A 25,069-nucleotide genomic window follows, 5' to 3' on the forward strand; every position below is an offset into this window, starting at 1 on the left:
GTATGCACGTGTGTGTTTCTGTGAGTCTGTGTGTGTGCGAGTGTGTGAGTGTGTTTGGGTTAGTAGGTGTGTGAGTAGGAGTGAGTGTTTGTGAGTGAGTATACAAGACTTGTGTGATTGTGTGAGACTGCGTGTGTGTCATAGTGTGTGAGTGAGTGTGTGTGAGTGGGTGTGTTTCAGAGCGTGTGGGGGTGTTTTTGTGTGTGATTTCGTGAGTGTGTGAGCGAGGTTGCGGGACAGTGTGAGTGTCTGTGTGTTTGTGTGAGTGTGAGTGTGAGGGGAATGGGGTGAAATATGGTACAACAAAGGGTGCCTGAGAGGTTTGGAATGGAAACGAGCCTTCTCTGACAGAATGGAAAGCAAGAGAAGGTGGTGGGAGACGACGGATAGGAGTGCAATGTTGTGGCATGGATTGGAATGTGGTGTATTGTGAAGCAATAGATGGTTTCTGTGTGTTTTGGAAGAGAATGGATCCCTCTTCGACGGAATGAAAGGATTTTCTCGGAATGGAGAGGTGTTTTGTGGAATAAATTGGAATGTGGTGAAATGCGACGCAATGATGGGTGTCTGAGTGGTTTGGAAAGGAATGGAGCCTTCCTTGACGGATTGGAAAGCAATAGAACGAGGTGGAATTGTGCGGAAAGGACTGGAATGTTGTGGGATGGTGTGAAATAGGGTTTAATGTGATGCAATAGAGGGTTCCTGAGTACTTTCTTAGCGAAGGCTGCCTTCTTTCACGCAATGGAACACAACAGAACGTTGTGGACTGCTGCAGAATGGAGTGGAATGTTGTGGAATGGAGTGGAATGGGGAGGAATGTGATGCAATTGACAGATCAGGGTGTTTTGGAAGCGAATGAAGGCTTCTTTGATGGCATGTAACGCAATAGAATGCGGTGGATGTTGTGGAATGGAGTTTAATTTTGTGGAATAAAGTGGAATGGGTGGAAATTTGACGCAATACAGGGTGTCTGAGTGGTTTGGAAACGAACGGGGCCTTCTTTGATGGAATGGAAAGCAATAGGACATGGTGGAACTTTGTGGAAAGGAGCGGAATGTTGTGGGATGGCGTGAAATGCGGTTTAAAGAGAAGCAAAAGATTGCTCCTGAATTGTTTATTAGCGAATGCTGCCTTCTTTGGTGAAATGTGGTGCAACAGAACGTTGCGGAATGTTGCAGAATGGAGTGGAATGTTGTGAATTGGAGTGGAATGGGGTGTAATTTGATGCAACAGACGGTTCCTGAGTGGTTTGGAAGTGGATGCTGCCTTCTTTGATGGAGGAGAACGCAACAGAACGTTGTGGAATGTTGTGGAATGGCGTGAAATCGGGTTCAATGTGACACGGTAGAGAGTTCCTGAGTTGTTTCTTAGCGAATGCTGCCTTCTTTGACGCAATGCTATGCAACAGAACGTTGTGGAATGGAGTGGAATGTCGTGAAATGGAGTGGAGTGGGGTATAATGTGGTGCAATAGAGGGAAGCTGAGCGGTTTAGAGTAGAATGGAGACTTCCTTGATGGAATGGGAAACAATGCAACGTGACGGACTGTTGGATAATGAAGTAGAATGTTGTGGACTGGAGACGAATGGGGTTTAATGTGATGCAGTAGATTTTCCTGAGTGTTTTAAGAGAATGTCTGTGTGTGCATGTGTATGCTCTTGTGGGTTTGATTGGGTTAGAGTGTGTGAGTGTGAGAGGGTGTGAGTGTGTGTGACAGTGTGTGAGTGTGTGTGAGTGTGTATGTGTGTGAGGGGCTCTGTGTGAGTGAAGGAGAGTGTGTTTGTGAGCATGTTGGTTTGAGAGTGGGAACTTGACTCTGAGTGAGTGACTGTGTGTGTTTGACAGGGAATGTGCATGTTAGTGTGGGTGGAAGTGTGTGTGGCTGTGCAGGTGTGAGTGTGTGTGTGCGAATTGTGTGTTTGAATGTGTGAGAGTGCGTGAGTGTGTGTATGTGAGTGAGAGTGTGTGAGATTGTGTGATTCACGATGTGTCTGAGTGGGACTGACTGTGTTTGAGTGTGAGTGTGTCCGTCTATGAGTGTGTGTGTGAGAGTGAGTGTGCACGTGAGTGAGGGGCTGTGTGTGTGTATGCACGTGTGTGTTTCTGTGAGTCTGTGTGTGTGCGAGTGTGTGAGTGTGTTTGGGTTAGTAGGTGTGTGAGTAGGAGTGAGTGTTTGTGAGTGAGTATACAAGACTTGTGTGATTGTGTGAGATTGCGTGTGTGTCATAGTGTGTGAGTGAGTGTGTGTGAGTGGGCGTGTTTCAGAGTGTGTGGGGGTGTTTTTGTGTGTGATTTCGTGAGTGTGTGAGCGAGGTTGCGGGACTGTGTGAGTGTCTGTGTGTTTGTGTGAGTGTGAGTGTGAGGGGAATGGGGTGAAATATGGTACAACAAAGGGTGCCTGAGAGGTTTGGAATGGAAACGAGCCTTCTCTGACAGAATGGAAAGCAATAGAAAGTGGTGGGAGACGACGGATAGGAGTGCAATGTTGTGGCATGGATTGGAATGTGGTGTATTGTGAAGCAATAGATGGTTTCTGTGTGTTTTGGAAGAGAATGGATCCCTCTTCGACGGAATGAAAGGATTTTCTCGGAATGGAGAGGTGTTTTGTGGAATAAATTGGAATGTGGTGAAATGCGACGCAATGATGGGTGTCTGAGTGGTTTGGAAACGAATGGAGCCTTCCTTGACGGATTGGAAAGCAATAGAACGAGGTGGAATTGTGCGGAAAGGACTGGAATGTTGTGGGATGGTGTGAAATAGGGTTTAATGCGATGCAATAGAGGGTTCCTGAGTACTTTCTTAGCGAAGGCTGCCTTCTTTCACGCAATGGAACACAACAGAACGTTGTGGACTGCTGCAGAATGGAGTGGAATGTTGTGGAATGTAGTGGAATGGGAAGGAATGTGACGCAATTGACAGTTCAGGGTGTTTTGGAAGCGAATGAAGACTTCTTTGATGGCATGTAACGCAATAGAATGCGGTGGATGTTGTGGAATGGAGTTTAATTTTGTGGAATAAAGTGGAATGGGTGGAAATGTGACGCAATACAGGGTGTCTGAGTGGTTTGGAAACGAACGGGGCATTCTTTGATGGAATGGAAAGCAATAGGACATGGTGGAATTTTGTGGAAAGGAGCGGAATGTTGTGGGATGGCGTGAAATGCGGTTTAAAGAGAAGCAAAAGATTGCTCCTGAATTGTTTATTAGCGAATGCTGCCTTCTTTGGTGAAACGTGCTGCAACAGAACGTTGTGGAATGTTGCAGAATGGAGGGAATGTTGTGAATTGGAGTGGAATGGGGTGTAATTTGATGCAACAGACGGTTCCTGAGTGGTTTGGAAGTGGATGCTGCCTTCTTTGATGGAGGAGAATGCAACAGAACGTTGTGGAATGTTGTGGAATGTTGTGGAATGGCGTGAAATCGGGTTCAATGTGACACGGTAGAGAGTTCCTGAGTTGTTTCTTAGCGAATGCTGCCTTCTTTGACGCAATGCTATGCAACAGAACGTTGTGGAATGGAGTGGAATGTCGTGAAATGGAGTGGAGTGGGGTATAATGTGGTGCAATAGAGGGAAGCTGAGCGGTTTAGAGTAGAATGGAGACTTCCTTGATGGAATGGGAAACAATGCAACGTGACGGACTGTTGGATAATGAAGTAGAATGTTGTGGACTGGAGACGAATGGGGTTTAATGTGATGCAGTAGATTTTCCTGAGTGTTTTAAGAGAATGTCTGTGTGTGCATGTGTATGCTCTTGTGGGTTTGAATGGGTTAGAGTGTGTGAGTGTGAGAGAGTGTGAGTGTGTGTGACAGTGTGTGAGTGTGTGTGAGTGTGTATGTGTGTGAGGGGCTCTGTGTGAGTGAAGGAGAGTGTGTTTGTGAGCATGTTGGTTTGAGAGTGGGAACTTGACACTGAGTGAGTGACTGTGTGTGTTTGACGGGGAATGTGCATGTTAGTGTGGGTGGAAGTGTGTGTGGCTGTGCAGGTGTGAGTGTGTGTGTGCGAATTGTGTGTTTGAATGTGTGAGAGTGCGTCAGTGTGTGTATGTGAGTGAGAGTGTGTGAGATTGTGTGATTCACGATGTGTCTGAGTGGGACTGACTGTGTTTGAGTGTGAGTGTGTCTGTCTATGAGTGTGTGTGTGAGAGTGAGTGTGCACGTGAGTGAGGGGCTGTGTGTGTGTATGCACGTGTGTGTTTCTGTGAGTCTGTGTGTGTGCGAGTGTGTGAGTGTGTTTGGGTTAGTAGGTGTGTAAGTAGGAGTGAGTGTTTGTGAGTGAGTATACAAGACTTGTGTGATTGTGTGAGATTGCGTGTGTGTCATAGTGTGTGAGTGAGTGTGTGTGAGTGGGCGTGTTTCAGAGTGTGTGGGGTTGTTTTTGTGTGTGATTTCGTGAGTGTGTGAGCGAGGTTGCGGGACTGTGTGAGTGTCTGTGTGTTTGTGTGAGTGTGACTGTGAGGGGAATGGGGTGAAATATGGTACAACAAAGGGTGCCTGAGAGGTTTGGAATGGAAACGAGCCTTCTCTGACAGAATGGAAAGCAATAGAAGGTGGTGGGAGACGACGGGTAGGAGTGCAATGTTGTGGCATGGATTGGAATGTGGTGTATTGTGAAGTAATAGATGGTTTCTGTGTGTTTTGGAAGAGAATGGATTCCTCTTCGACGGAATGAAAGGATTTTCTCGGAATGGAGACGTGTTTTGTGGAATAAATTGGAATGTGGTGAAATGCGACGCAATGATGGGTGTCTGAGTGGTTTGGAAAGGAATGGAGCCTTCCTTGACGGATTGGAAAGCAATAGAACGAGGTGGAATTTTGCGGAAAGGACTGGAATGTTGTGGGATGGTGTGAAATAGGGTTTAATGTGATGCAATAGAGGGTTCCTGAGTACTTTCTTAGCGAAGGCCGCCTTCTTTCACGCAATGGAACACAACAGAACGTTGTGGACTGCTGCAGAACGGAGTGGAATGTTGTGGAATGGAGTGGAATGGGGAGGAATGTGACGCAATTGACAGTTCAGGGTGTTTTGGAAGCGAATGAAGGCTTCTTTGATGGCATGTAACGCAATAGAATGCGGTGGATGTTGTGGAATGGAGTTTAATTTTGTGGAATAAAGTGGAATGGGTGGAAATGTGACGCAATACAGGGTGTCTGAGTGGTTTGGAAACGAACGGGGCCTTCTTTGATGGAATGGAAAGCAATAGGACATGGTGGAATTTTGTGGAAAGGAGCGGAATGTTGTGGGATGGCGTGAAATGCGGTTTAAAGAGAAGCAAAAGATTGCTCCTGAATTGTTTATTAGCGAATGCTGCCTTCTTTGGTGAAATGTGGTGCAACAGAACGTTGCGGAATGTTGCAGAATGGAGTGGAATGTTGTGAATTGGACTGGAATGGGGTGTAATTTGATGCAACAGACGGTTCCTGAGTGGTTTGGAAGTGGATGCTGCCTTCTTTGATGGAGGAGAACGCAACAGAACGTTGTGGAATGTTGTGGAATGTTGTGGAATGGCGTGAAATCGGGTTCAATGTGACACGGTAGAGAGTTCCTGAGTTGTTTCTTAGCGAATGCTGCCTTCTTTGACGCAATGCTATGCAACAGAACGTTGTGGAATGGAGTGGAATGTCGTGACATGGAGTGGAGTGGGGTATAATGTGGTGCAATAGAGGGAAGCTGAGCGGTTTAGAGTAGAATGGAGACTTCCTTGATGGAATGGGAAACAATGCAACGTGACGGACTGTTGGATAATGAAGTAGAATGTTGTGTACTGGAGACGAATGGGGTTTAATGTGATGCAGTAGATTTTCCTGAGTGTTTTAAGAGAATGTCTGTGTGTGCATGTGTATGCTCTTGTGGGTTTGATTGGGTTAGAGTGTGTGAGTGTGAGAGGGTGTGAGTGTGTGTGACAGTGTGTGAGTGTGTGTGAGTGTGTATGTGTGTGAGGGGCTCTGTGTGAGTGAAGGAGAGTGTGTTTGTGAGCATGTTGGTTTGAGAGTGGGATCTTGACTCTGAGTGAGTGACTGTGTGTGTTTGACGGGGAATGTGCATGTTAGTGTGGGTGGAAGTGTGTGTGGCTGTGCAGGTGTGAGTGTGTGTGTGCGAATTGTGTGTTTGAATGTGTGAGAGTGCGTGAGTGTGTGTATGTGAGTGAGAGTGTGTGAGATTGTGTGATTCACGATGTGTCTGAGTGGGACTGACTGGGTTTGAGTGTGAGTGTGTCCGTCTATGAGTGTGTGTGTGAGAGTGAGTGTGCACGTGAGTGAGGGGCTGTGTGTGTGTATGCACGTGTGTGTTTCTGTGAGTCTGTGTGTGTGCGAGTGTGTGAGTGTGTTTGGGTTAGTAGGTGTGTGAGTAGGAGTGAGTGTTTGTGAGTGAGTATACAAGACTTGTGTGATTGTGTGAGATTGCGTGTGTGTCATAGTGTGTGAGTGAGTGTGTGTGAGTGGGCGTGTTTCAGAGTGTGTGGGGGTGTTTTTGTGTGTGATTTCGTGAGTGTGTGAGCGAGGTTGCGGGACTGTGTGAGTGTCTGTGTGTTTGTGTGAGTGTGAGTGTGAGGGGAATGGGGTGAAATATGGTACAACAAAGGGTGCCTGAGAGGTTTGGAATGGAAACGAGCCTTCTCTGACAGAATGGAAAGCAATAGAAAGTGGTGGGAGACGACGGATAGGAGTGCAATGTTGTGGCATGGATTGGAATGTGGTGTATTGTGAAGCAATAGATGGTTTCTGTGTGTTTTGGAAGAGAATGGATCCCTCTTCGACGGAATGAAAGGATTTTCTCGGAATGGAGAGGTGTTTTGTGGAATAAATTGGAATGTGGTGAAATGCGACGCAATGATGGGTGTCTGAGTGGTTTGGAAACGAATGGAGCCTTCCTTGACGGATTGGAAAGCAATAGAACGAGGTGGAATTGTGCGGAAAGGACTGGAATGTTGTGGGATGGTGTGAAATAGGGTTTAATGCGATGCAATAGAGGGTTCCTGAGTACTTTCTTAGCGAAGGCTGCCTTCTTTCACGCAATGGAACACAACAGAACGTTGTGGACTGCTGCAGAATGGAGTGGAATGTTGTGGAATGGAGTGGAATGGGAAGGAATGTGACGCAATTGACAGTTCAGGGTGTTTTGGAAGCGAATGAAGACTTCTTTGATGGCATGTAACGCAATAGAATGCGGTGGATGTTGTGGAATGGAGTTTAATTTTGTGGAATAAAGTGGAATGGGTGGAAATGTGACGCAATACAGGGTGTCTGAGTGGTTTGGAAACGAACGGGGCCTTCTTTGATGGAATGGAAAGCAATAGGACATGGTGGAATTTTGTGGAAAGGAGCGGAATGTTGTGGGATGGCGTGAAATGCGGTTTAAAGAGAAGCAAAAGATTGCTCCTGAATTGTTTATTAGCGAATGCTGCCTTCTTTGGTGAAACGTGCTGCAACAGAACGTTGTGGAATGTTGCAGAATGGAGGGAATGTTGTGAATTGGAGTGGAATGGGGTGTAATTTGATGCAACAGACGGTTCCTGAGTGGTTTGGAAGTGGATGCTGCCTTCTTTGATGGAGGAGAACGCAACAGAACGTTGTGGAATGTTGTGGAATGTTGTGGAATGGCGTGAAATCGGGTTCAATGTGACACGGTAGAGAGTTCCTGAGTTGTTTCTTAGCGAATGCTGCCTTCTTTGACGCAATGCTATGCAACAGAACGTTGTGGAATGGAGTGGAATGTCGTGAAATGGAGTGGAGTGGGGTATAATGTGGTGCAATAGAGGGAAGCTGAGCGGTTTAGAGTAGAATGGAGACTTCCTTGATGGAATGGGAAACAATGCAACGTGACGGACTGTTGGATAATGAAGTAGAATGTTGTGGACTGGAGACGAATGGGGTTTAATGTGATGCAGTAGATTTTCCTGAGTGTTTTAAGAGAATGTCTGTGTGTGCATGTGTATGCTCTTGTGGGTTTGATTGGGTTAGAGTGTGTGAGTGTGAGAGGGTGTGAGTGTGTGTGACAGTGTGTGAGTGTGTGTGAGTGTGTATGTGTGTGAGGGGCTCTGTGTGAGTGAAGGAGAGTGTGTTTGTGAGCATGTTGGTTTGAGAGTGGGAACTTGACTCTGAGTGAGTGACTGTGTGTGTTTGACGGGGAATGTGCATGTTAGTGTGGGTGGAAGTGTGTGTGGCTGTGCAGGTGTGAGTGTGTGTGTGCGAATTGTGTGTTTGAATGTGTGAGAGTGCGTGAGTGTGTGTATGTGAGTGAGAGTGTGTGAGATTGTGTGATTCACGATGTGTCTGAGTGGGACTGACTGTGTTTGAGTGTGAGTGTGTCCGTCTATGAGTGTGTGTGAGAGTGAGTGTGCACGTGAGTGAGGGGCTGTGTGTGTGTATGCACGTGTGTGTTTCTGTGAGTCTGTGTGTGTGCGAGTGTGTGAGTGTGTTTGGGTTAGTAGGTGTGTGAGTAGGAGTGAGTGTTTGTGAGTGAGTATACAAGACTTGTGTGATTGTGTGAGATTGCGTGTGTGTCATAGTGTGTGAGTGAGTGTGTGTGAGTGGGCGTGTTTCAGAGTGTGTGGGGTTGTTTTTGTGTGTGATTTCGTGAGTGTGTGAGCGAGGTTGCGGGACTGTGTGAGTGTCTGTGTGTTTGTGTCAGTGTGACTGTGAGGGGAATGGGGTGAAATATGGTACAACAAAGGGTGCCTGAGAGGTTTGGAATGGAAACGAGCCTTCTCTGACAGAATGGAAAGCAATAGAAGGTGGTGGGAGACGACGGGTAGGAGTGCAATGTTGTGGCATGGATTGGAATGTGGTGTATTGTGAAGTAATAGATGGTTTCTGTGTGTTTTGGAAGAGAATGGATCCCTCTTCGACGGAATGAAAGGATTTTCTCGGAATGGAGAGGTGTTTTGTGGAATAAATTGGAATGTGGTGAAATGCGACGCAATGATGGGTGTCTGAGTGGTTTGGAAAGGAATGGAGCCTTCCTTGACGGATTGGAAAGCAATAGAACGAGGTGGAATTTTGCGGAAAGGACTGGAATGTTGTGGGATGGTGTGAAATAGGGTTTAATGTGATGCAATAGAGGGTTCCTGAGTACTTTCTTAGCGAAGGATACCTTCTTTCACGCAATGGAACACAACAGAACGTTGTGGACTGCTGCAGAATGGAGTGGAATGTTGTGGAATGGAGTGGAATGGGGAGGAATGTGACGCAATTGACAGTTCAGGGTGTTTTGGAAGCGAATGAAGGATTCTTTGATAGCATGTAACGCAATAGAATGCGGTGGATGTTGTGGAATGGAGTTTAATTTTGTGGAATAAAGTGGAATGGGTGGAAATGTGACGCAATACAGGGTGTCTGAGTGGTTTGGAAACGAACGGGGCCTTCTTTGATGGAATGGAAAGCAATAGGACATGGTGGAATTTTGTGGAAAGGAGCGGAATGTTGTGGGATGGCATGAAATGCGGTTTAAAGAGAAGCAAAAGATTGCTCCTGAATTGTTTATTAGCGAATGCTGCCTTCTTTGGTGAAATGTGGTGCAACAGAACGTTGCGGAATGTTGCAGAATGGAGTGGAATGTTGTGAATTGGAGTGGAATGGGGTGTAATTTGATGCAACAGACGGTTCCTGAGTGGTTTGGAAGTGGATGCTGCCTTCTTTGATGGAGGAGAACGCAACAGAACGTTGTGGAATGTTGTGGAATGTTGTGGAATGGCGTGAAACCGGGTTCAATGTGACACGGTAGAGAGTTCCTGAGTTGTTTCTTAGCGAATGCTGCCTTCTTTGACGCAATGCTATGCAACAGAACGTTGTGGAATGGAGTGGAATGTCGTGAGATGGAGTGGAGTGGGGTATAATGTGGTGCAATAGAGGGAAGCTGAGCGGTTTAGAGTAGAATGGAGACTTCCTTGATGGAATGGGAAACAATGCAACGTGACGGACTGTTGGATAATGAAGTAGAATGTTGTGGACTGGAGACGAATGGGGTTTAATGTGATGCAGTAGATTTTCCTGAGTGTTTTAAGAGAATGTCTGTGTGTGCATGTGTATGCTCTTGTGGGTTTGATTGGGTTAGAGTGTGTGAGTGTGAGAGGGTGTGAGTGTGTGTGACAGTGTGTGAGTGTGTGTGAGTGTGTATGTGTGTGAGGGGCTCTGTGTGAGTGAAGGAGAGTGTGTTTGTGAGCATGTTGGTTTGAGAGTGGGAACTTGACTCTGAGTGAGTGACTGTGTTTGACGGGGAATGTGCATGTTAGTGTGGGTGGAAGTGTGTGTGGCTGTGCAGGTGTGAGTGTGTGTGTGCGAATTGTGTGTCTGAATGTGTGAGAGTGCGTGAGTGTGTGTATGTGAGTGAGAGTGTGTGAGATTGTGTGACTCACGATGTGTCTGAGTGGGACTGACTGTGTTTGAGTGTGAGTGTGTCTGTCTATGAGTGTGTGTGTGAGAGAGAGTGTGCACGTGAGTGACTGGCTGTGTGTGTGTATGCACGTGTGTGTTTCTGTGAGTCTGTGTGTGTGAGTGTGTGAGTGTGTTTGGGTTAGTAGGTGTGTGAGTAGGAGTGAGTGTTTGTGAGTGAGTATACAAGACTTGTGTGATTGTGTGAGATTGCGTGTGTGTCATAGTGTGTGAATGAGTTTGTGTGAGTGAGCGTGTTTCAGAGTGTGTGGGGGTATTTTTGTGTGTGATTTCGTGAGTGTGTGAGCGAGGTTGCGGGACTGTGTGAGTGTCTGTGTGTTTGTGTGAGTGTGAGTGTGAGGGGAATGGGGTGAAATATGGTACAACAAAGGGTGCCTGAGAGGTTTGGAATGGAAACGAGCCTTCTCTGACAGAATGGAAAGCAATAGAAGGTGGTGGGAGACGACGGATAGGAGTGCAATGTTGTGGCATGGATTGGAATGTGGTGTATTGTGAAGCAATAGATGGTTTCTGTGTGTTTTGGAAGAGAATGGATCCCTCTTCGACGGAATGAAAGGATTTTCTCGGAATGGAGAGGTGTTTTGTGGAATAAATTGGAATGTGGTGAAATGCGACGCAATGATGGGTGTCTGAGTGGTTTGGAAAGGAATGGAGCCTTCCTTGACGGATTGGAAAGCAATAGAACGAGGTGGAATTGTGCGGAAAGGACTGGAATGTTGTGGGATGGTGTGAAATAGGGTTTAATGTGATGCAATAGAGGGTTCCTGAGTACTTTCTTAGCGAAGGCTGCCTTCTTTCACGCAATGGAACACAACAGAACGTTGTGGACTGCTGCAGAATGGAGTGGAATGTTGTGGAATGGAGTGGAATGGGGAGGAATGTGACGCAATTGACAGTTCAGGGTGTTTTGGAAGCGAATGAAGGCTTCTTTGATGGCATGTAACGCAATAGAATGCGGTGGATGTTGTGGAATGGAGTTTAATTTTGTGGAATAAAGTGGAATGGGTGGAGATGTGACGCAATACAGGGTGTCTGAGTGGTTTGGAAACGAACGGGGCCTTCTTTGATGGAATGGAAAGCAATAGGACATGGTGGAATTTTGTGGAAAGGAGCGGAATGTTGTGGGATGGCGTGAAATGCGGTTTAAAGAGAAGCAAAAGATTGCTCCTGAATTGTTTATTAGCGAATGCTGCCTTCTTTGGTGAAATGTGGTGCAGCAGAACGTTGCGGAATGTTGCAGAATGGAGTGGAATGTTGTGAATTGGAGTGGAATGGGGTGTAATTTGATGCAACAGACGGTTCCTGAGTGGTTTGGAAGTGGATGCTGCCTTCTTTGATGGAGGAGAACGCAACAGAACGTTGTGGAATGTTGTGGAATGTTGTGGAATGGCGTGAAATCGGGTTCAATGTGACACGGTAGAGAGTTCCTGAGTTGTTTCTTAGCGAATGCTGCCTTCTTTGACGCAATGCTATGCAACAGAACGTTGTGGAATGGAGTGGAATGTCGTGAGATGGAGTGGAGTGGGGTATAATGTGGTGCAATAGAGGGAAGCTGAGCGGTTTAGAGTAGAATGGAGACTTCCTTGATGGAATGGGAAACAATGCAACGTGACGGACTGTTGGATAATGAAGTAGAATGTTGTGGACTGGAGACGAATGGGGTTTAATGTGATGCAGTAGATTTTCCTGAGTGTTTTAAGAGAATGTCTGTGTGTGCATGTGTATGCTCTTGTGGGTTTGATTGGGTTAGAGTGTGTGAGTGTGAGAGGGTGTGAGTGTGTGTGACAGTGTGTGAGTGTGTGTGAGTGTGTATGTGTGTGAGGGGCTCTGTGTGAGTGAAGGAGAGTGTGTTTGTGAGCATGTTGGTTTGAGAGTGGGAACTTGACTCTGAGTGACTGTGTGTGTTTGACGGGGAATGTGCATGTTAGTGTGGGTGGAAGTGTGTGTGGCTGTGCAGGTGTGAGTGTGTGTGTGCGAATTGTGTGTTTGAATGTGTGAGAGTGCGTGAGTGTGTGTATGTGAGTGAGAGTGTGTGAGATTGTGTGATTCACGATGTGTCTGAGTGGGACTGACTGTTTTTGAGTGTGAGTGTGTCTGTCTATGAGTGTGTGTGTGAGAGTGAGTGTTCACGTGAGTGAGGGGCTGTGTGTGTGTATGCACGTGTGTGTTTCTGTGAGTCTGTGTGTGTGTGAGCGTGTGAGTGTGTTTGGGTTAGTAAGTGTGTGAGTAGGAGTGAGTGTTTGTGAGTGAGTATACAAGACTTGTGTGATTGTGTGAGATTGCGTGTGTGTCATAGTGTGTGAGTGAGTGTGTGTGAGTGGGCGTGTTTCAGAGTGTGTGGGGGTGTTTTTGTGTGTGATTTCGTGAGTGTGTGAGCGAGGTTGCGGGACTGTGTGAGTGTCTGTGTGTTTGTGTGAGTGTGAGTGTGAGGGGAATGGGGTGAAATATGGTACAACAAAGGGTGCCTGAGAGGTTTGGAATGGAAACGAGCCTTCTCTGACAGAATGGAAAGCAATAGAAGGTGGTGGGAGACGACAGATAGGAGTGCAATGTTGTGGCATGGATTGGAATGTGGTGTATTGTGAAGCAATAGATGGTTTCTGTGTGTTTTGGAAGAGAATGGATCCCTCTTCGACGGAATGAAAGGATTTTCTCGGAATGGAGAGGTGTTTTGTGGAATAAATTGGAATGTGGTGAAATGCGACGCAATGATGGGTGTCTGAGTGGTTTGGAAACGAATGGAGCCTTCCTTGACGGATTGGAAAGCAATAGAACGAGGTGGAATTGTGCGGAAAGGACTGGAATGTTGTGGGATGGTGTGAAATAGGGTTTAATGTGATGCAATAGAGGGTTCCTGAGTACTTTCTTAGCGAAGGCTGCCTTCTTTCACGCAATGGAACACAACAGAACGTTGTGGACTGCTGCAGAATGGAGTGGAATGTTGTGGAATGGAGTGGAATGGGGAGGAATGTGACGCAATTGACAGTTCAGAGTGTTTTGGAAGCGAATGAAGGCTTCTTTAATGGCATGTAACGCAATAAAATGCGGTTGATGTTGTGGAATGGAGTTTAATTTTGTGGAATAAAGTGGAATGGGTGGAAATGTGACGCAATACAGGGTGTCTGAGTGGTTTGGAAACGAACGGGGCCTTCTTTGATGGAATGGAAAGCAATAGGACATGGTGGAATTTTGTGGAAAGGAGCGGAATGTTGTGGGATGGCGTGAAATGCGGTTTAAAGAGAAGCAAAAGATTGCTCCTGAATTGTTTATTAGCGAATGCTGCCTTCTTTGGTGAAATGTCGTGCAGCAGAACGTTGCGGAATGTTGCAGAATGGAGTGGAATGTTGTGAATTGGAGTGGAATGGGGTGTAATTTGATGCAACAGACGGTTCCTGAGTGGTTTGAAAGTGGATGCTGCCTTCTTTGATGGAGGAGAAAGCAACAGAACGTTGTGGAATGTTGTGGAATGGCGTGAAATCGGGTTCAATGTGACACGGTAGAGAGTTCCTGAGTTGTTTCTTAGCGAATGCTGCCTTCTTTGACGCAATGCTATGCAACAGAACGTTGTGGAATGGAGTGGAATGTCGTGGAATGGAGTGGAGTGGGGTATAATGTGGTGCAATAGAGGGAAGCTGAGCGGTTTAGAGTAGAATGGAGACTTCCTTGATGGAATGGGAAACAATGCAACGTGACGGACTGTTGGATAATGAAGTAGAATGTTGTGGACTGGAGACGAATGGGGTTTAATGTGATGCAGTAGATTTTCCTGAGTGTTTTAAGAGAATGTCTGTGTGTGCATGTGTATGCTCTTGTGGGTTTGATTGGGTTAGAGTGTGTGAGTGTGAGAGGGTGTGAGTGTGTGTGACAGTGTGTGTGTGTGAGTGTGTATGTGTGTGAGGGGCTCTGTGTGAGTGAAGGAGAGTGTGTTTGTGAGCATGTTGGTTTGAGAGTGGGAACTTGACTCTGAGTGAATGACTGTGTGTTTGACGGGGAATGTGCATGTTAGTGTGGGTGGAAGTGTGTGTGGCTGTGCAGGTGTGAGTGTGTGTGTGCGAATTGTGTGTTTGAATGTGTGAGAGTGCGTGAGTGTGTGTATGTGAGTGAGAGTGTGTGAGATTGTGTGATTCACGATGTGTCTGAGTGGGACTGACTGTGTTTGAGTGTGAGTGTGTCTGTCTATGAGTGTGTGTGTGAGAGTGAGTGTTCACGTGAGTGAGGGGCTGTGTGTGTGTATGCACGTGTGTGTTTCTGTGATTCTGTGTGTGTGTGAGCGTGTGAGTGTGTTTGGGTTAGTAAGTGTGTGAGTAGGAGTGAGTGTTTGTGATTGAGTATACAAGACTTGTGTGATTGTGTGAGATTGCGTGTGTGTCATAGTGTGTGAGTGAGTGTGTGTGAGTGGGCGTGTTTCAGAGTGTGTGGGGGTGTTTTTGTGTGTGATTTCGTGAGTGTGTGAGCGAGGTTGCCGGACTGTGTGAGTGTCTGTGTGTTTGTGTGAGTGTGAGTGTGAGGGGAATGGGGTGAAATATGGTACAACAAAGGGTGCCTGAGAGGTTTGGAATGGAAACGAGCCTTCTCTGACAGAATGGAAAGCAATAGAAAGTGGTGGGAGACGACGGATAGGAGTGCAATGTTGTGGCATGGATTGGAATGTGGTGTATTGTGAAGCAATAGATGGTTTCTGTGTGTTTTGGAAGAGAATGGATCCCTCTTCGACGGAATGAAAGGATTTCTCGGAATGGAGAGGTGTTTTGTGGAATAAATTGGAATGTGGTGAAATGCGACGCAATGATGGGTGTCTGAGTGGTTTGGAAACGAATGGAGCCTTCCTTGACGGATTGGAAAGCAATAGAACGAGGTGGAATTGTGCGGAAAGGACTGGAATGTTGTGGGATGGTGTGAAATAGGGTTTAATGTGATGCAATAGAGGGTTCCTGAGTACTTTCTTAGCGAAGGCTGCCTTCTTTCACGCAATGGAACACAACAGAACGTTGTGGACTGCTGCAGAATGGAGTGGAATGTTGTGGAATGGAGTGGAATGGGGAGGAATGTGACGCAATTGACAGTTCAGGGTGTTTTGGAAGCGAATGAAGGCTTCTTTGATGGCATGTAACGCAATAGAATGCGGTGGATGTTGTGGAATGGAGTTTAATTTTGTGGAATAAAGTGGAATGGGTGGAAATGTGACGCAATACAGGGTGTCTGAGTGGTTTGGAAACGAACGGGGCCTTCTTTGATGGAATGGAAAGCAATAGGACATGGTGGAATTTTGTGGAAAGGAGCGGAATGTTGTGGGATGGCGTGAAATGCGGTTTAAAGAGAAGCAAAAGATTGCTCCTGAATTGTTTATTAGCGAATGCTGCCTTCTTTGGTGAAATGTCGTGCAGCAGAACGTTGCGGAATGTTGCAGAATGGAGTGGAATGTTGTGAATTGGAGTGGAATGGGGTGTAATTTGATGCAACAGACGGTTCCTGAGTGGTTTGAAAGTGGATGCTGCCTTCTTTGATGGAGGAGAAAGCAACAGAACGTTGTGGAATGTTGTGGAATGGCGTGAAATCGGGTTCAATGTGACACGGTAGAGAGTTCCTGAGTTGTTTCTTAGCGAATGCTGCCTTCTTTGACGCAATGCTATGCAACAGAACGTTGTGGAATGGAGTGGAATGTCGTGGAATGGAGTGGAGTGGGGTATAATGTGGTGCAATAGAGGGAAGCTGAGCGGTTTAGAGTAGAATGGAGACTTCCTTGATGGAATGGGAAACAATGCAACGTGACGGACTGTTGGATAATGAAGTAGAATGTTGTGGACTGGAGACGAATGGGGTTTAATGTGATGCAGTAGATTTTCCTGAGTGTTTTAAGAGAATGTCTGTGTGTGCATGTGTATGCTCTTGTGGGTTTGATTGGGTTAGAGTGTGTGAGTGTGAGAGGGTGTGAGTGTGTGTGACAGTGTGTGAGTGTGTGTGAGTGTGTATGTGTGTGAGGGGCTCTGTGTGAGTGAAGGAGAGTGTGTTTGTGAGCATGTTGGTTTGAGAGTGGGAACTTGACTCTGAGTGAATGACTGTGTGTTTGACGGGGAATGTGCATGTTAGTGTGGGTGGAAGTGTGTGTGGCTGTGCAGGTGTGAGTGTGTGTGTGCGAATTGTGTGTTTGAATGTGTGAGAGTGCGTGAGTGTGTGTATGTGAGTGAGAGTGTGTGAGATTGTGTGATTCACGATGTGTCTGAGTGGGACTGACTGTGTTTGAGTGTGAGTGTGTCTGTCTATGAGTGTGTGTGTGAGAGTGAGTGTTCACGTGAGTGAGGGGCTGTGTGTGTGTATGCACGTGTGTGTTTCTGTGAGTCTGTGTGTGTGTGAGCGTGTGAGTGTGTTTGGGTTAGTAAGTGTGTGAGTAGGAGTGAGTGTTTGTGATTGAGTATACAAGACTTGTGTGATTGTGTGAGATTGCGTGTGTGTCATAGTGTGTGAGTGAGTGTGTGTGAGTGGGCGTGTTTCAGAGTGTGTGGGGGTGTTTTTGTGTGTGATTTCGTGAGTGTGTGAGCGAGGTTGCCGGACTGTGTGAGTGTCTGTGTGTTTGTGTGAGTGTGAGTGTGAGGGGAATGGGGTGAAATATGGTACAACAAAGGGTGCCTGAGAGGTTTGGAATGGAAACGAGCCTTCTCTGACAGAATGGAAAGCAATAGAAAGTGGTGGGAGACGACGGATAGGAGTGCAATGTTGTGGCATGGATTGGAATGTGGTGTATTGTGAAGCAATAGATGGTTTCTGTGTGTTTTGGAAGAGAATGGATCCCTCTTCGACGGAATGAAAGGATTTCTCGGAATGGAGAGGTGTTTTGTGGAATAAATTGGAATGTGGTGAAATGCGACGCAATGATGGGTGTCTGAGTGGTTTGGAAACGAATGGAGCCTTCCTTGACGGGTTGGAAAGCAATAGAACGAGGTGGAATTGTGCGGAAAGGACTGGAATGTTGTGGGATGGTGTGAAATAGGGTTTAATGTGATGCAATAGAGGGTTCCTGAGTACTTTCTTAGCGAAGGCTGCCTTCTTTCACGCAATGGAACACAACAGAACGTTGTGGACTGCTGCAGAATGGAGTGGAATGTTGTGGAATGGAGTGGAATGGGGAGGAATGTGACGCAATTGACAGTTCAGGGTGTTTTGGAAGCGAATGAAGGCTTCTTTGATGGCATGTAACGCAATAGAATGCGGTGGATGTTGTGGAATGGAGTTTAATTTTGTGGAATAAAGTGGAATGGGTGGAAATGTGACGCAATACAGGGTGTCTGAGTGGTTTGGAAACGAACGGGGCCTTCTTTGATGGAATGGAAAGCAATAGGACATGGTGGAATTTTGTGGAAAGGAGCGGAATGTTGTGGGATGGCGTGAAATGCGGTTTAAAGAGAAGCAAAAGATTGCTCCTGAATTGTTTATTAGCGAATGCTGCCTTATTTGGTGAAATGTGGTGCAGCAGAACGTTGCGGAATGTTGCAGAATGGAGTAGAATGTTGTGAATTGGAGTGGAATCGGGTGTAATTTGATGCAAGAGACGGTTCCTGAGTGGTTTGGAAGTGGATGCTGCCGTCTTTGATGGAGGAGAACGCAACAGAACGTTGTGGAATGTTGTGGAATGTTGTGGAATGGCGTGAAATCGGGTTCAATGTGACACGGTAAAGAGTTCCTGAGTTGTTTCTTAGCGAATGCTGCCTTCTTTGACGCAATGCTATGCAACAGAACGTTGTGGAATGGAGTGGAATGTCGTGAAATGGAGTGGAGTGGGGTATAATGTGGTGCAATAGAGGGAAGCTGAGCGGTTTAGAGTAGAATGGAGACTTCCTTGATGGAATGGGATACAATGCAACGTGACGGACTGTTGGATAATGAAGTAGAATGTTGTGGACTGGAGACGAATGGGGTTTAATGTGATGCAGTAGATTTTCCTGAGTGTTTTAAGAGAATGTCTGTGTGTGCATGTGTATGCTCTTGTGGGTTTGATTGGGTTAGAGTGTGTGAGTGTGAGAGGGTGTGAGTGTGTGTGACAGTGTGTGAGTGTGTGTGAGTGTGTATGTGTGTGAGGGGCTCTGTGTGAGTGAAGGAGAGTGTGTTTGTGAGCATGTTGGTTTGAGAGTGGGAACTTGACTCTGAGTGAGTGACTGTGTGTGTTTGACGGGGAATGTGCATGTTAGTGTGGGTGGAAGTGTGTGTGGCTGTGCAGGTGTGAGTGTGTGTGTGCGAATTGTGTGTTTGAATGTGTGAGAGTGCGTGAGTGTGTGTATGTGAGTGAGAGTGTGTGAGATTGTGTGATTCACGATGTGTCTGAGTGGGACTGACTGTGTTTGAGTGTGAGTGTGTCCGCCTATGAGTGTGTGTGTGAGAGTGAGTGTGCACGTGAGTGAGGGGCTGTGTGTGTGTATGCACGTGTGTGTTTCTGTGAGTCTGTGTGTGTGTGAGCGTGTGAGTGTGTTTGGTTTAGTAAGTGTGTGAGTAGGAGTGAGTGTTTGTGAGTGAGTATACAAGACTTGTGTGATTGTGTGAGATTGCGTGTGTGTCATAGTGTGTGAGTGGGCGTGTTTCAGAGTGTGTGGGGGTGTTTTTGTGTGTGATTTCGTGAGTGTGTGAGCGAGGTTGCGGGACTGTGTGAGTGTCTGTGTGTTTGTGTGAGTGTGACTGTGAGGGGAATGGGGTGAAATATGGTACAACAAAGGGTGCCTGAGAGGTTTGGAATGGAAACGAGCCTTCTCTGACAGAATGGAAAGGAATAGAAAGCGGTGGGAGACGACGGATAGGAGTGCAATGTTGTGGCATCGATTGGAATGTGGTGTATTGTGAAGCAATAGATGGTTTCTGTGTGTTTTGGAAGAGAATGGATCCCTCTTCGACGGAATGAAAGGATTTTCTCGGAATGGAGAGGTGTGTTGTGGAATAAATTGGAATGTGGTGAAAAGCGACGCAATGATGGGTGTCTGAGTGGTTTGGAAACGAATGGAGCCTTCCTTGACGGATTGGAAAGCAATAGAACGAGGTGGAATTGTGCGGAAAGGACTGGAATGTTGTGGGATGGTGTGAAATAGGGTTTAATGTGATGCAATAGAGGGTTCCTGAGTACTTTCTTAGCGAAGGCTGCCTTCTTTCACGCAATGGAACACAACAGAACGTTGGGGACTGCTGCAGAATGGAGTGGAATGTTGTGGAATGGAGTGGAATGGGGAGGAATGTGACGCAATTGACAGTTCAGGGTGTTTTGGAAGCGAATGAAGGCTTCTTTGATGGCATGTAACGCAATAGAACGCGGTGGATGTTGTGGAATGGAGTTTAATTTTGTGGAATAAAGTGGAATGGGTGGAAATGTGACGCAATACAGGGTGTCTGAGTGGTTTGGAAACGAACGGGGCCTTCTTTGATGGAATGGAAAGCAATAGGACATGGTGGAATTTTGTGGAAAGGAGCGAAATGTTGTGGGATGGCGTGAAATGCGGTTTAAAGAGAAGCAAAAGATTGCTCCTGAATTGTTTATTAGCGAATGCTGCCTTCTTTGGTGAAATGTGGTGCAGCAGAACGTTGCGGAATGTTGCAGAATGGAGTGGAATGTTGTGAATTGGAGTGGAATCGGGTGTAATTTGATGCAACAGACGGTTCCTGAGTGGTTTGGAAGTGGATGCTGCCTTCTTTGATGGAGGAGATCGCAACAGAACGTTGTGGAATGTTGTGGAATGTTGTGGAATGGCGTGAAATCGGGTTCAATGTGACACGGTAGAGAGTTCCTGAGTTGTTTCTTAGCGAATGCTGAATTCTTTGACGCAATGCTATGCAACAGAACGTTGTGGAGTGGAGTGGAATGTCGTGAAATGTAGTGGAGTGGGGTATAATGTGGTGCAATAGAGGGAAGCTGAGCGGTTTAGAGTAGAATGGAGACTTCCTTGATGGAATGGGAAACAATGCAACGTGACGGACTGTTGGATAATGAAGTAGAATGTTGTGGACTGGAGACGAATGGGGTTTAATGAGATGCAGTAGATTTTCCTGAGTGTTTTAAGAGAATGTCTGTGTGTGCATGTGTATGCTCTTGTGGGTTTGATTGGGTTAGAGTGTGTGAGTGTGAGAGGGTGTGAGTGTGTGTGACAGTGTGTGAGTGTGTGTGAGTGTGTATGTGTGTGAGGGGCTCTGTGTGAGTGAAGGAGAGTGTGTTTGTGAGCATGTTGGTTTGAGAGTGGGAACTTGACTCTGAGTGAGTGACTGTGTGTGTTTGACGGGGAATGTGCATGTTAGTGTGGGTGGAAGTGTGTGTGGCTGTGCAGGTGTGAGTGTGTGTGTGCGAATTGTGTGTTTGAATGTGTGAGAGTGCGTGAGTGTGTGTATGTGAGTGAGAGTGTGTGAGATTGTGTGATTCACGATGTGTCTGTGTAGGACTGACTGTGTTTGAGTGTGAGTGTGTCTGTCTATGAGTGTGTGTGTGAGAGTGAGTGTGCACGTGAGTGAGCGGCTGTGTGTGTGTATGCACGTGTGTGTTTCTGTGAGTCTGTGTGTGTGCGAGTGTGTGAGTGTGTTTGGGTTAGTAGGTGTGTGAGTAGGAGTGAGTGTTTGTGAGTGAGTATACAAGACTTGTGTGATTGTGTGAGATTGCGTGTGTGTCATAGTGTGTGAGTGAGTGTGTGTGAGTGGGCGTGTTTCAGAGTGTGTGGGGGTGTTTTTGTGTGTGATTTCGTGAGTGTGTGAGCGAGGTTGCGGGACTGTGTGAGTGTCTGTGTGTTTGTGTGAGTGTGAGTGTGAGGGGAATGGGGTGAAATATGGTACAACAAAGGGTGCCTGAGAGGTTAGGAATGGAAACGAGCCTTCTCTGACAGAATGGAAAGCAATAGAAGGTGGTGGGAGACGACGGATAGGAGTGCAATGTTGTGGCATGGATTGGAATGTGGTGTATTGTGAAGCAATAGATGGTTTCTGTGTGTTTTGGAAGAGAATGGATCCCTCTTCGACGGAATGAAAGGATTTCTCGGAATGGAGAGGTGTTTTGTGGAATAAATTGGAATGTGGTGAAATGCGACGCAATGATGGGTGTCTGAGTGGTTTGGAAACGAATGGAGCCTTCCTTGACGGATTGGAAAGCAATAGAACGAGGTGGAATTGTGCGGAAAGGACTGGAATGTTGTGGGATGGTGTGAAATAGGGTTTAATGTGATGCAATAGAGGGTTCCTGAGTACTTTCTTAGCGAAGGCTGCCTTCTTTCACGCAATGGAACACAACAGAACGTTGTGGACTGCTGCAGAATGGAGTGGAATGTTGTGGAATGGAGTGGAATGGGGAGGAATGTGACGCAATTGACAGTTCAGAGTGTTTTGGAAGCGAATGAAGGCTTCTTTGATGGCATGTAACGCAATAGAATGCGGTGGATGTTGTGGAATGGAGTTTAATTTTGTGCAATAAAGTGGAATGGGTGGAAATGTGACGCAATACAGGGTGTCTGAGTGGAATGTCGTTTCGAAACGAACGGGGCCTTCTTTGATGGAATGGAAAGCAATAGGACATGGTGGAATTTTGTGGAAAGGAGCGGAATGTTGTGGGATGGCGTGAAATGCGGTTTAAAGAGAAGCAAAAGATTGCTCCTGAATTGTTTATTAGCGAATGCTGCCTTCTTTGATGAAATGTGGTGCAGCAGAACGTTGCGGAATGTTGCAGAATGGAGTGGAATGTTGTGAATTGGAGTGGAATGGGGTGTAATTTGATGCAGCAGACGGTTCCTGAGTGGTTTGGAAGTGGATGCTGCCTTCTTTGATGGAGGAGAACGCACAGAACGTTGTGGAATGTTGTGGAATGGCGTGAAATCGGGTTCAATGTGACACGGTAGAGAGTTCCTGAGTTGTTTCTTAGCGAATGCTGCCTTCTTTGACGCAATGCTATGCAACAGAACGTTGTGGAATGGAGTGGAATGTCGTGAAATGGAGTGGAGTGGGGTATAATGTGGTGCAATAGAGGGAAGCTGAGCGGTTTAGAGTAGAATGGAGACTTCCTTGATGGAATGGGAAACAATGCAACGTGACGGACTGTTGGATAATGAAGTAGAATGTTGTGGACTGGAGACGAATGGGGTTTAATGTGATGCAGTAGATTTTCCTGAGTGTTTTAAGAGAATGTCTGTGTGTGCATGTGTATGCTCTTGTGGGTTTGATTGGGTTAGAGTGTGTGAGTGTGAGAGGGTGTGAGTGTGTGTGACAGTGTGTGAGTGTGTGTGAGTGTGTATGTGTGTGAGGGGCTCTGTGTGAGTGAAGGAGAGTGTGTTTGTGAGCATGTTGGTTTGAGAGTGGGAACTTGACTCTGAGTGAGTGACTGTGTGTGTTTGACGGGGAATGTGCATGTTAGTGTGGGTGGAAGTGCGTGTGGCTGTGCAGGTGTGAGTGTGTGTGTGCGAATTGTGTGTTTGAATGTGTGAGAGTGCGTGAGTGTGTGTATGTGAGTGAGAGTGTGTGAGATTGTGTGATTCACGATGTGTCTGAGTGGGACTGACTGTGTTTGAGTGTGAGTGTGTCTGTCTATGAGTGTGTGTGTGAGAGTGAGTGTGAACGTGGTTGAGGGGCTGTGTGTGTGTATGCACGTGTGTGTTTCTGTGAGTCTGTGTGTGTGCGAGTGTGTGAGTGTGTTTGGATTAGTAGGTGTGTGAGTAGGAGTGAGTGTTTGTGAGTGAGTATACAAGACTTGTGTGATTGTGTGAGATTGTGTGTGTGTCATAGTGTGTGAGTGAGTGTGTGTGAGTGGGCGTGTTTCAGAGTGTGTGGGGGTGTTTTTGTGTGTGATTTCGTGAGGGTGTGAGCGAGGTTGCGGGACTGTGTGAGTGTCTGTGTGTTTGTGTGAGTGTGAGTGTGAGGGGAATGGGGTGAAATATGGTACAACAAAGGGTGCCTGAGAGGTTTGGAATGGAAACGAGCCTTCTCTGACAGAATGGAAAGCAATAGAAGGTGGTGGGAGACGACGGATAGGAGTGCAATGTTGTGGCATGGATTGGAATGTGGTGTATTGTGAAGCAATAGATGGTTTCTGTGTGTTTTGGAAGAGAATGGATCCCTCTTCGACGGAATGAAAGGATTTCTCGGAATGGAGAGGTGTTTTGTGGAATAAATTGGAATGTGGTGAAATGCGACGCAATGATGGGTGTCTGAGTGGTTTGGAAACGAATGGAGCCTTCCTTGACGAATTGGAAAGCAATAGAACGAGGTGGAATTGTGCGGAAAGGATTGGAATGTTGTGGGATGGTGTGAAATAGGGTTTAATGTGATGCAATAGAGGGTTCCTGAGTACTTTCTTAGCGAAGGCTGCCTTCTTTCACGCAATGGAACACAACAGAACGTTGTGGACTGCTGCAGAATGGAGTGGAATGTTGTGGAATTTAGTGGAATGGGGAGGAATGTGACGCAATTGACAGTTCAGAGTGTTTTGGAAGCGAATGAAGGCTTCTTTGATGGCATGTAACGCAATAGAATGCGGTGGATGTTGTGGAATGGAGTTTAATTTTGTGGAATAAAGTGGAATGGGTGGAAATGTGACGCAATACAGGGTGTCTGAGTGGAATGTCGTTTGGAAACGAACGGGGCCTTCTTTGATGGAATGGAAAGCAATAGGAGATGGTGGAATTTTGTGGAAAGGAGCGGAATGTTGTGGGATGGCGTGAAATGCGGTTTAAAGAGAAGCAAAAGATTGCTCCTGAATTGTTTATTAGCGAATGCTGCCTTCTTTGGTGAAATGTGGTGCAGCAGAACGTTGCGGAATGTTGCAGAATGGAGTGGAATGTTGTGAATTGGAGTGGAATGGGGTGTAATTTGATGCAGCAGACGGTTCCTGAGTGATTTGGAAGTGGATGCTGCCTTCTTTGATGGAGGAGAACGCACAGAACGTTGTGGAATGTTGTGGAATGGCGTGAAATCGGGTTCAATGTGACACGGTAGAGAGTTCCTGAGTTGTTTCTTAGCGAATGCTGCCTTCTTTGACGCAATGCTATGCAACAGAACGTTGTGGAATGGAGTGGAATGTCGTGAAATGGAGTGGAGTGGGGTATAATGTGGTGCAATAGAGGGAAGCTGAGCGGTTTAGAGTAGAATGGAGACTTCCTTGATGGAATGGGAAACAATGCAACGTGACGGACTGTTGGATAATGAAGTAGAATGTTGTGGACTGGAGACGAATGGGGTTTAATGTGATGCAGTAGATTTTCCTGAGTGTTTTAAGAGAATGTCTGTGTGTGCATGTGTATGCTCTTGTGGGTTTGATTGGGTTAGAGTGTGTGAGTGTGAGAGGGTGTGAGTGTGTGTGACAGTGTGTGAGTGTGTGTGAGTGTGTATGTGTGTGAGGGGCTCTGTGTGAGTGAAGGAGAGTGTGTTTGTGAGCATGTTGGTTTGAGAGTGGGAACTTGACTCTGAGTGAGTGACTGTGTGTGTTTGACGGGGAATGTGCATGTTAGTGTGGGTGGAAGTGTGTGTGGCTGTGCAGGTGTGAGTGTGTGTGTGCGAATTGTGTGTTTGAATGTGTGAGAGTGCGTGAGTGTGTGTATGTGAGTGAGAGTGTGTGAGATTGTGTGATTCACGATGTGTCTGAGTGGGACTGACTGTGTTTGAGTGTGAGTGTGTCCGCCTATGAGTGTGTGTGTGAGAGTGAGTGTGCACGTGAGTGAGGGGCTGTGTGTGTGTATGCACGTGTGTGTTTC

Source organism: Manis javanica, chromosome 8 (assembly GCF_040802235.1).
Source record: "Manis javanica isolate MJ-LG chromosome 8, MJ_LKY, whole genome shotgun sequence".
Taxonomy (NCBI): Eukaryota; Metazoa; Chordata; class Mammalia; order Pholidota; family Manidae; genus Manis; species Manis javanica.